Source organism: Mya arenaria, chromosome 4 (genome assembly GCF_026914265.1).
Source record: "Mya arenaria isolate MELC-2E11 chromosome 4, ASM2691426v1".
In the NCBI taxonomy this organism is placed as follows: domain Eukaryota; kingdom Metazoa; phylum Mollusca; class Bivalvia; order Myida; family Myidae; genus Mya; species Mya arenaria.
In genome coordinates this window covers 78,618,567-78,627,570 of record NC_069125.1, presented here as the reverse complement: position 1 = coordinate 78,627,570, position 9,004 = coordinate 78,618,567, and positions in this window count along the sequence as shown.

Below are 9,004 nucleotides of genomic sequence, written 5' to 3'. Positions count from 1 at the left end.
CTGGTGTCAAGAGTGGATGTTATTATACTTGTGTCCAGAGTGGAAGTTATTGTGCTGGTGTCTAAAGTGGAACAATACCTGCTTATCTTATTGTGCTGGTGTCTAAAGTGGAACAAGACCCGCTTATCTTATTGTACTGGTGTCCTGAGTGGAACAATACCAGCTTATCTTATTGTGCTGGTGTCCTGAGTGTAACAATACCTGGTTATCTTATTGTGCTGGTGTCCTGAGTGTAACAATACCTGCTTATCTTATTGTACTGGTGTCTAAAGTGTAACAATACCCGCTTATTTTATTGTGCTGGTGTCCTGAGTGGAACAATACCTGCTTATCTTATTGTGCTGGTGTCTAAAGTGTAACAATACCCGCTTATTTTATTGTGCTGGTGTCCTGAGTGGAACAATACCTGCTTATCTTATTGTACTGGTGTCTAAAGTGTAACAATACCCGCTTATTTTATTGTGCTGGTGTCTAAAGTGTAACAATACCCGCTTATTTTATTGTACTGGTGTCTAAAGTGTAACAATACCCGCTTATTTTATTGTACTGGTGTCTAAAGTGTAACAATACCCGCTTATCTTATTGTACTGGTGTCTAAAGTGTAACAATACCCGCTTATTTTATTGTGCTGGTGTCCTGAGTGGAACAATACCTGCTTATCTTATTGTACTGGTGTCTAAAGTGTAACAATACCCGCTTATTTTATTGTGCTGGTGTCCTGAGTGGAACAATACCTGCTTATCTTATTGTGCTGGTGTCTAAAGTGGAACAATACCCGCTTATTTTATTGTGCTGGTGTCCTGAGTGGAACAATACCTGCTTATCTTATTGTACTGGTGTCTAAAGTGTAACAATACCCGCTTATTTTATTGTGCTGGTGTCTAAAGTGGAACAATACCTGCTTATCTTATTGTGCTGGTGTCTAAAGTGGAATAATACCTGCTTATCTTATTGTGCTGGTGTCTAAAATGGAACAATACCTGCTTTTCTTATTGTGCTGGTGTCTTAAGTGGAACAATACCTGCTTATCTTATTGTGCTGGTGTCTAAAGTGGAACAATACCTGCTTTTCTTATTGTGCTGGTGTCTAAAGTGGAACAATACCAGCTTATCTTATTGTGCTGGTGTCTAAAATGGAACAATACCTGCTTATCTTATTGTGCTGGTGTCTAAAGTGGAACAATACCTGCTTATCTTATTGTACTGGTGTCTAAAGTGTAACAATACCCGCTTATTTTATTGTGCTGGTGTCCTGAGTGGAACAATACCTGCTTATCTTATTGTGCTGGTGTCTAAAGTGTAACAATACCAGCTTATTTTATTGTGCTGGTGTCCTGAGTGGAACAATACCTGCTTATCTTATTGTACTGGTGTCTAAAGTGTAACAATACCCGCTTATTTTATTGTGCTGGTGTCTAAAGTGTAACAATACCCGCTTATTTTATTGTACTGGTGTCTAAAGTGTAACAATACCCGCTTATTTTATTGTACTGGTGTCTAAAGTGTAACAATACCTGCTTATCTTATTGTACTGGTGTCTAAAGTGTAACAATACCCGCTTATTTTATTGTGCTGGTGTCCTGAGTGGAACAATACCTGCTTATCTTATTGTACTGGTGTCTAAAGTGTAACAATACCCGCTTATTTTATTGTGCTGGTGTCCTGAGTGGAACAATACCTGCTTATCTTATTGTGCTGGTGTCTAAAGTGGAACAATACCCGCTTATCTTATTGTGCTGGTGTCTAAAGTGGAACAATACTCGCTTATCTTATTGTGCTGGTGTCTAAAATGGAACAATACCTGCTTTTCTTATTGTGCTGGTGTCTAAAGTGGAACAATACCTGCTTATCTTATTGTGCTGGTGTCTAAAGTGGAACAATACCTGCTTATCTTATTGTGCTGGTGTCTAAAATGGAACAATACCTGCTTTTCTTATTGTGCTGGTGTCTAAAGTGGAACAATACCTGCTTATCTTATTGTGCTGGTGTCTAAAGTGGAACAATACCTGCTTTTCTTATTGTGCTGGTGTCTAAAGTGGAACAATACCAGCTTATCTTATTGTGCTGGTGTCTAAAATGGAACAATACCTGCTTTTCTTATTGTGCTGGTGTCTAAAGTGGAACAATACCTGCTTTTCTTATTGTGCTGGTGTCTAAAGTGGAACAATACCTGCTTATCTTATTGTGCTGGTGTCTAAAATGGAACAATACCTGCTTTTCTTATTGTGCTGGTGTCTAAAGTGGAACAATACCTGCTTATCTTATTGTACTGGTGTCTAAAGTGGAACAATACCTGCTTATCTTATTGTGCTGGTGTCCTGAGTGTAACAATACCTGCATATCTTATTGTACTGGTGTCTAAAGTGGAATAATACCAGCTTATCTTATTGTGCTGGTGTCTAAAGTGGAACAATACCAGCTTATCTTATTGTGCTGGTGTCTTAAAGTGGAACAATACCTGCTTATTTTATTGTGCTGGTGTCTAAAGTGGAACAATACCTGCTTATCTTATTGTGCTGGTGTCTTAAGTGGAACAATACCTGCTTATCTTATTGTACTGGTGTCTAAAGTGGAACAATACCAGCTTATCTTATTGTGCTGGTGCCCTGAGTGGAACAATACCAGCTTATCGTATTGTACTGGTGTCTAAAGTGGAACAATTTCAGCTTATCTTATTGTGCTGGTGTCCTGAGTGGAACAATACCTGCTTATCTTATTGTGCTGGTGCCCTGAGTGGAACAATACCAGCTTATCTTATTGTACTGGTGTCTAAAGTGGAACAATTTCAGCTTATCTTATTGTGCTGGTGTCCTGAGTGGAACAATACCTGCTTATCTTATTGTGCTGGTGTCCTGAGTGGAACAATACCTGCTTATCTTATTGTGCTGGTGTCCTGAGTGGAACAATACCTGCTTATCTTATTGTGCTGGCGCCCTTAGTGGAACAATACCTGCTTATCTTATTGTGCTGGTGTCCTGAGTGGAACAATACCTGCTTATCTTATTGTGCTGGTGTCCTGAGTGGAACAATACCTGCTTATCTTATTGTGCTGGCGCCCTTAGTGGAACAATACCTGCTTATCTTATTGTGCTGGTGCCCTTAGTGGAACAATACCTGCTTATCTTATTGTGCTGGTGTCCTGAGTGGAACAATTTCAGCTTATCTTATTGTGCTGGTGTCCTGAGTGGAACAATACCTGCTTATCTTATTGTGCTGGTGTCCTGAGTGGAACAATACCTGCTTATCTTATTGTGCTGGTTTCCTGAGTGGAACAATACCTGCTTTTCTCAGTGTGCTGGCGCCCTTAGTGGAACAATACCTGCTTATCTTATTGTGCTGGCGCCCTTAGTGGAACAATACCTGCTTATCTTATTGTGCTGGCGCCCTTAGTGGAACAATACCTGCTTATCTTTTTGTGCTGGCGCCCTTAGTGGAACAATACCAGCTTATCTTATTGTGCTGGTGTCATGAGTGGAACAATACCTGCTTATCTTATTGTACTGGTGCCCTGAGTGGAACAATACCTGCTTATCTTATTGTGCTGGTGCCCTGAGTGGAACAATACCTGCTTATCGTATTGTACTGATTTCCAGAGTGGAAGTTATTATACTGGTGTCAAGAGTGGATGTTATTATACTGGTGTCAAGAGTTGATGTTATTATACTGGTATGCAGAGTGGATGTTATTATACTTGTGTCCAGAGTGGAAGTTATTTTACTGATGTCCAGAGTGCATGTTATTGTACTGGTGTCTAGAGTGGAACAATACCTGCTTATCTTATTGTACTGGTGTCTAAAGTGGAACAATACCTGCTTATCTTATTGTGCTGGTGTCCTGAGTGGAACAATACCTGCTTATCTTATTGTGCTGGTGCCCTGAGTGGAACAATACCAGCTTATCTTATTGTACTGGTGTCTAAAGTGGAACAATTTCAGCTTATCTTATTGTGCTGGTGCCCTGAGTGGAACAATACCAGCTTATCTTATTGTACTGGTGTCTAAAGTGGAACAATTTCAGCTTATCTTATTGTGCTGGTGTCCTGAGTGGAACAATACCTGCTTATCTTATTGTGCTGGTGTCCTGAGTGGAACAATACCTGCTTATCTTATTGTGCTGGTGTCCTGAGTGGAACAATACCTGCTTATCTTATTGTGATGGCGCCCTTAGTGGAACAATACCTGCTTATCTTATTGTGCTGGTGTCCTGAGTGGAACAATACCTGCTTATCTTATTGTGCTGGTGTCTTGAGTGGAACAATACCTGCTTATCTTATTGTGCTGGCGCCCTTAGTGGAACAATACCTGCTTATCTTATTGTGCTGGTGCCCTTAGTGGAACAATACCTGCTTATCTTATTGTGCTGGTGTCCTGAGTGGAACAATTTCAGCTTATCTTATTGTGCTGGTGTCCTGAGTGGAACAATACCTGCTTATCTTATTGTGCTGGTTTCCTGAGTGGAACAATACCTGCTTTTCTCAGTGTGCTGGCGCCCTTAGTGGAACAATACCTGCTTATCTTATTGTGCTGGCGCCCTTAGTGGAACAATACCTGCTTATCTTATTGTGCTGGCGCCCTTAGTGGAACAATACCTGCTTATCTTATTGTGCTGGTGCCCTTAGTGGAACAATACCTGCTTATCTTATTGTGCTGGTGTCCTGAGTGGAACAATTTCAGCTTATCTTATTGTGCTGGTGTCCTGAGTGGAACAATACCTGCTTATCTTATTGTGCTGGTGTCCTGAGTGGAACAATACCTGCTTATCTTATTGTGCTGGTTTCCTGAGTGGAACAATACCTGCTTTTCTCAGTGTGCTGGCGCCCTTAGTGGAACAATACCTGCTTATCTTATTGTGCTGGCGCCCTTAGTGGAACAATACCAGCTTATCTTATTGTGCTGGCGCCCTTAGTGGAGCAATACCTGCTTATCTTTTTGTGCTGGTGTCGTGAGTGAAACAATACCTGCTTATCTTTTTGTGCTGGCGCCCTTAGTGGAGCAATACCTGCTTATCTTTTTGTGCTGGTGTCGTGAGTGAAACAATACCAGCTTATCTTTTTGTGCTGGCGCCCTTAGTGGAACAATACCAGCTTATCTTATTGTGCTGGCGCCCTTAGTGGAGCAATACCTGCTTATCTTTTTGTGCTGGTGTCGTGAGTGAAACAATACCAGCTTATCTTTTTGTGCTGGCGCCCTTAGTGGAACAATACCAGCTTATCTTATTGTGCTGGTGTCGTGAGTGAAACAATACCTGCTTATCTTATTGTACTGGTGACCTGAGTGGAACAATACCTTGCTTATCTTATTGTGCTGGTGCCCTGAGTGGAACAATACCTGCTTATCGTATTGTACTGATTTCCAGAGTGGAAGTTATTATACTGGTGTCCAGAGTGGATGTTATTATACTGGTGTCAAGAGTTGATGTTATTATACTGGTATGCAGAGTGGATGTTATTATACTTGTGTCCAGAGTGGAAGTTATTTTACTGATGTCCAGAGTGCATGTTATTGTGCTGGTTTCCTGAGTGGAACAATACCTGCTTTTCTCAGTGTGCTGGCGCCCTTAGTGGAACAATACCTGCTTATCTTATTGTGCTGGTGTCCTGGGTGGAACAATACCTGCTTATCTTATTGTGATGGCGCCCTTAGTGGAACAATACCTGCTTATCTTATTGTGCTGGTGTCCTGAGTGGAACAATACCTGCTTATCTTATTGTGCTGGTGTCCTGAGTGGAACAATACCTGCTTATCTTATTGTGCTGGCGCCCTTAGTGGAACAATACCTGCTTATCTTATTGTGCTGGTGCCCTTGGTGGAACAATACCTGCTTATCTTATTGTGCTGGTGTCCTGAGTGGAACAATTTCAGCTTATCTTATTGTGCTGGTGTCCTGAGTGGAACAATACCTGCTTATCTTATTGTGCTGGTGTCCTGAGTGGAACAATACCTGCTTATCTTATTGTGCTGGTTTCCTGAGTGGAACAATACCTGCTTTTCTCAGTGTGCTGGCGCCCTTAGTGGAACAATACCTGCTTATCTTTTTGTGCTGGCGCCCTTAGTGGAACAATACCAGCTTATCTTATTGTGCTGGTGTCGTGAGTGGAACAATACCTGCTTATCTTATTGTACTGGTGCCCTGAGTGGAACAATACCTTGCTTATCTTATTGTGCTGGTGCCCTGAGTGGAACAATACCTGCTTATCGTATCGTACTGATTTCCAGAGTGGAAGTTATTATACTGGTGTCAAGAGTGGATGTTATTATACTGGTGTCAATAGTTGATGTTATTATACTGGTATGCAGAGTGGATGTTATTATACTTGTGTCCAGAGTGGAAGTTATTTTACTGATGTCCAGAGTGCATGTTATTGTGCTGGTTTCCTGAGTGGAACAATACCTGCTTTTCTCAGTGTGCTGGCGCCCTTAGTGGAACAATACCTGCTTATCTTATTGTGCTGGTGTCCTGAGTGGAACAATACCTGCTTATCTTATTGTGATGGCGCCCTTAGTGGAACAATACCTGCTTATCTTATTGTGCTGGTGTCCTGAGTGGAACAATACCTGCTTATCTTATTGTGCTGGTGTCCTGAGTGGAACAATACCTGCTTATCTTATTGTGCTGGCGCCCTTAATGGAACAATACCTGCTTATCTTATTGTGCTGGTGCCCTTAGTGGAACAATACCTGCTTATCTTATTGTGCTGGTGTCCTGAGTGGAACAATTTCAGCTTATCTTATTGTGCTGGTGTCCTGAGTGGAACAATACCTGCTTATCTTATTGTGCTGGTGTCCTGAGTGGAACAATACCTGCTTATCTTATTGTGCTGGTTTCCTGAGTGGAACAATACCTGCTTTTCTCAGTGTGCTGGCGCCCTTAGTGGAACAATACCTGCTTATCTTATTGTGCTGGCGCCCTTAGTGGAACAATACCTGCTTATCTTATTGTGCTGGCGCCCTTAGTGGAACAATACCTGCTTATCTTTTTGTGCTGGCGCCCTTAGTGGAACAATACCAGCTTATCTTATTGTGCTGGTGTCGTGAGTGGAACAATACCTGCTTATCTTATTGTACTGGTGCCCTGAGTGGAACAATACCTGCTTATCTTATTGTGCTGGTGCCCTGAGTGGAACAATACCAGCTTATCGTATTGTACTGATTTCCAGAGTGGAAGTTATTATACTGGTGTCAAGAGTGGATGTTATTATACTGGTGTCAAGAGTTGATGTTATTATACTGGTATGCAGAGTGGATGTTATTATACTTGTGTCCAGAGTGGAAGTTATTTTACTGATGTCCAGAGTGCATGTTATTGTGCTGGTGTCTAGAGTGGAACAATACCTGCTTATCTTATTGTACTGGTGTCTAGAGTGGAACAATACCTGCTTATCTTATTGTGCTGGTGTCTAAAGTGGAACAATACCTGCTTATCTTATTGAACTGGTGTCTAAAGTGGAACAATACCTGCTTATCTTATTGTACTGGTGTCTAAAGTGGAACAATACCAGCTTATCTTATTGTGCTGGTGCCCTGAGTGGAACAATACCAGCTTATCGTATTGTACTGATTTCCAGAGTGGAAGTTATTATACTGATTTCCAGAGTGGAAGTTATTATACTGATTTCCAGAGTGGATGTTATTATACTTGTGTCCAGAGTGGAAGTTATTTTACTGGTGTCCAGAATGGATGTTATTGTACTGGTGTCTAGAGTGGAACAATACCTGCTTATCTTATTGAACTGGTGTCTAAAGTGGAACAATACCAGCTTATCTTATTGTCATGGTGTCTAAAGTGGAACAATACCTGCTTATCTTATTGTCATGGTGTCTAAAGTGGAACAATATCCGCTTATCTTATTGTGCTGGTGTCTAAAGTGGAACAATACCAGCTTATCTTATTGTCATGGTGTCTAAAGTGGAACAATACCTGCTTATCTTATTGTGCTGGTGCCTTGAGTGAAACAATACCAGCTTATCTTATTTTGCTGGTGCACTGAGTGGAACAATACCTGCTTATCTTTTTTTGCTGGTGCCCTGAGTGGAACAATACCTGCTTATCTTTTTTTGCTGGTGCCCTGAGTTGAACAATACCTGCTTATATTATTGTGGTGGTGCCTTGAGTGGAACAATACCTGCTTATATTATTGTGGTGGTGCCTTGAGTGGAACAATACCTGCTTATCTCAGTGTGCTGGTGCCCTGAGTGGAACAATACCTGCTTATCTCAGTGTGCTGGTGCCCTGAGTGGAACAATACCTGCTTATCTCAGTGTGCTGGTGCCCTGAGTGGAACAATACCTGCCAGCTTATCTTATTGTGCTGGTGTCCTGAGTGGAACAATACCTACTTATCTTTTTGTGCTGGCACCCTTAGTGGAACAATACCTGCCAGCTTATCTTTTTGTGCTGGTGCCCTGAGTGGAACAATACCTGCTTATCTTTTTGCGCTGGTGCCCGGAGTGGAACAATACCTGCTTATCTTTTTGCGCTGGTGCCCTGAGTGGAACAATACCTACTTATCTTTTTGTGCTGGTGCCCTGAGCGGAACAATACCTGCTTGTCTTATTTGGCTGGTGCCCTGAGTGGATCAATAACTGCCAGCTTATCTTATTGTCCAGAGTTGAACAATACTAGCTTATCTCATTGTACGGGTGCCCAGATTTGAAAAATACCTGCTTATCTTATTGCACTGTGACCAAAGTGGAAAACTACTTGAGTATCTTATTGTACTGATGTACCTCATTATGAGTCATTGTCCAATTTAATTTAAAATAGTGCTTAAGGTTCAATACTTAATAAATTATTTTCATTACTAATCATCTTCATTTCACCGTTCAGGTACTTGGCCTTTTTAAAAGTGGGTGTTTTTGGCCCGTATTTGGTATATATTAATGTAACGTAAATGATACAGGGCATGCCTTAGAATATGGAATACGGATTAGTGATAAAGGTATTTAATTAAAATTTCCAATATTGCTGCAGCTAGTCGGTGAAAAGGCGACAAATATATATTTACTA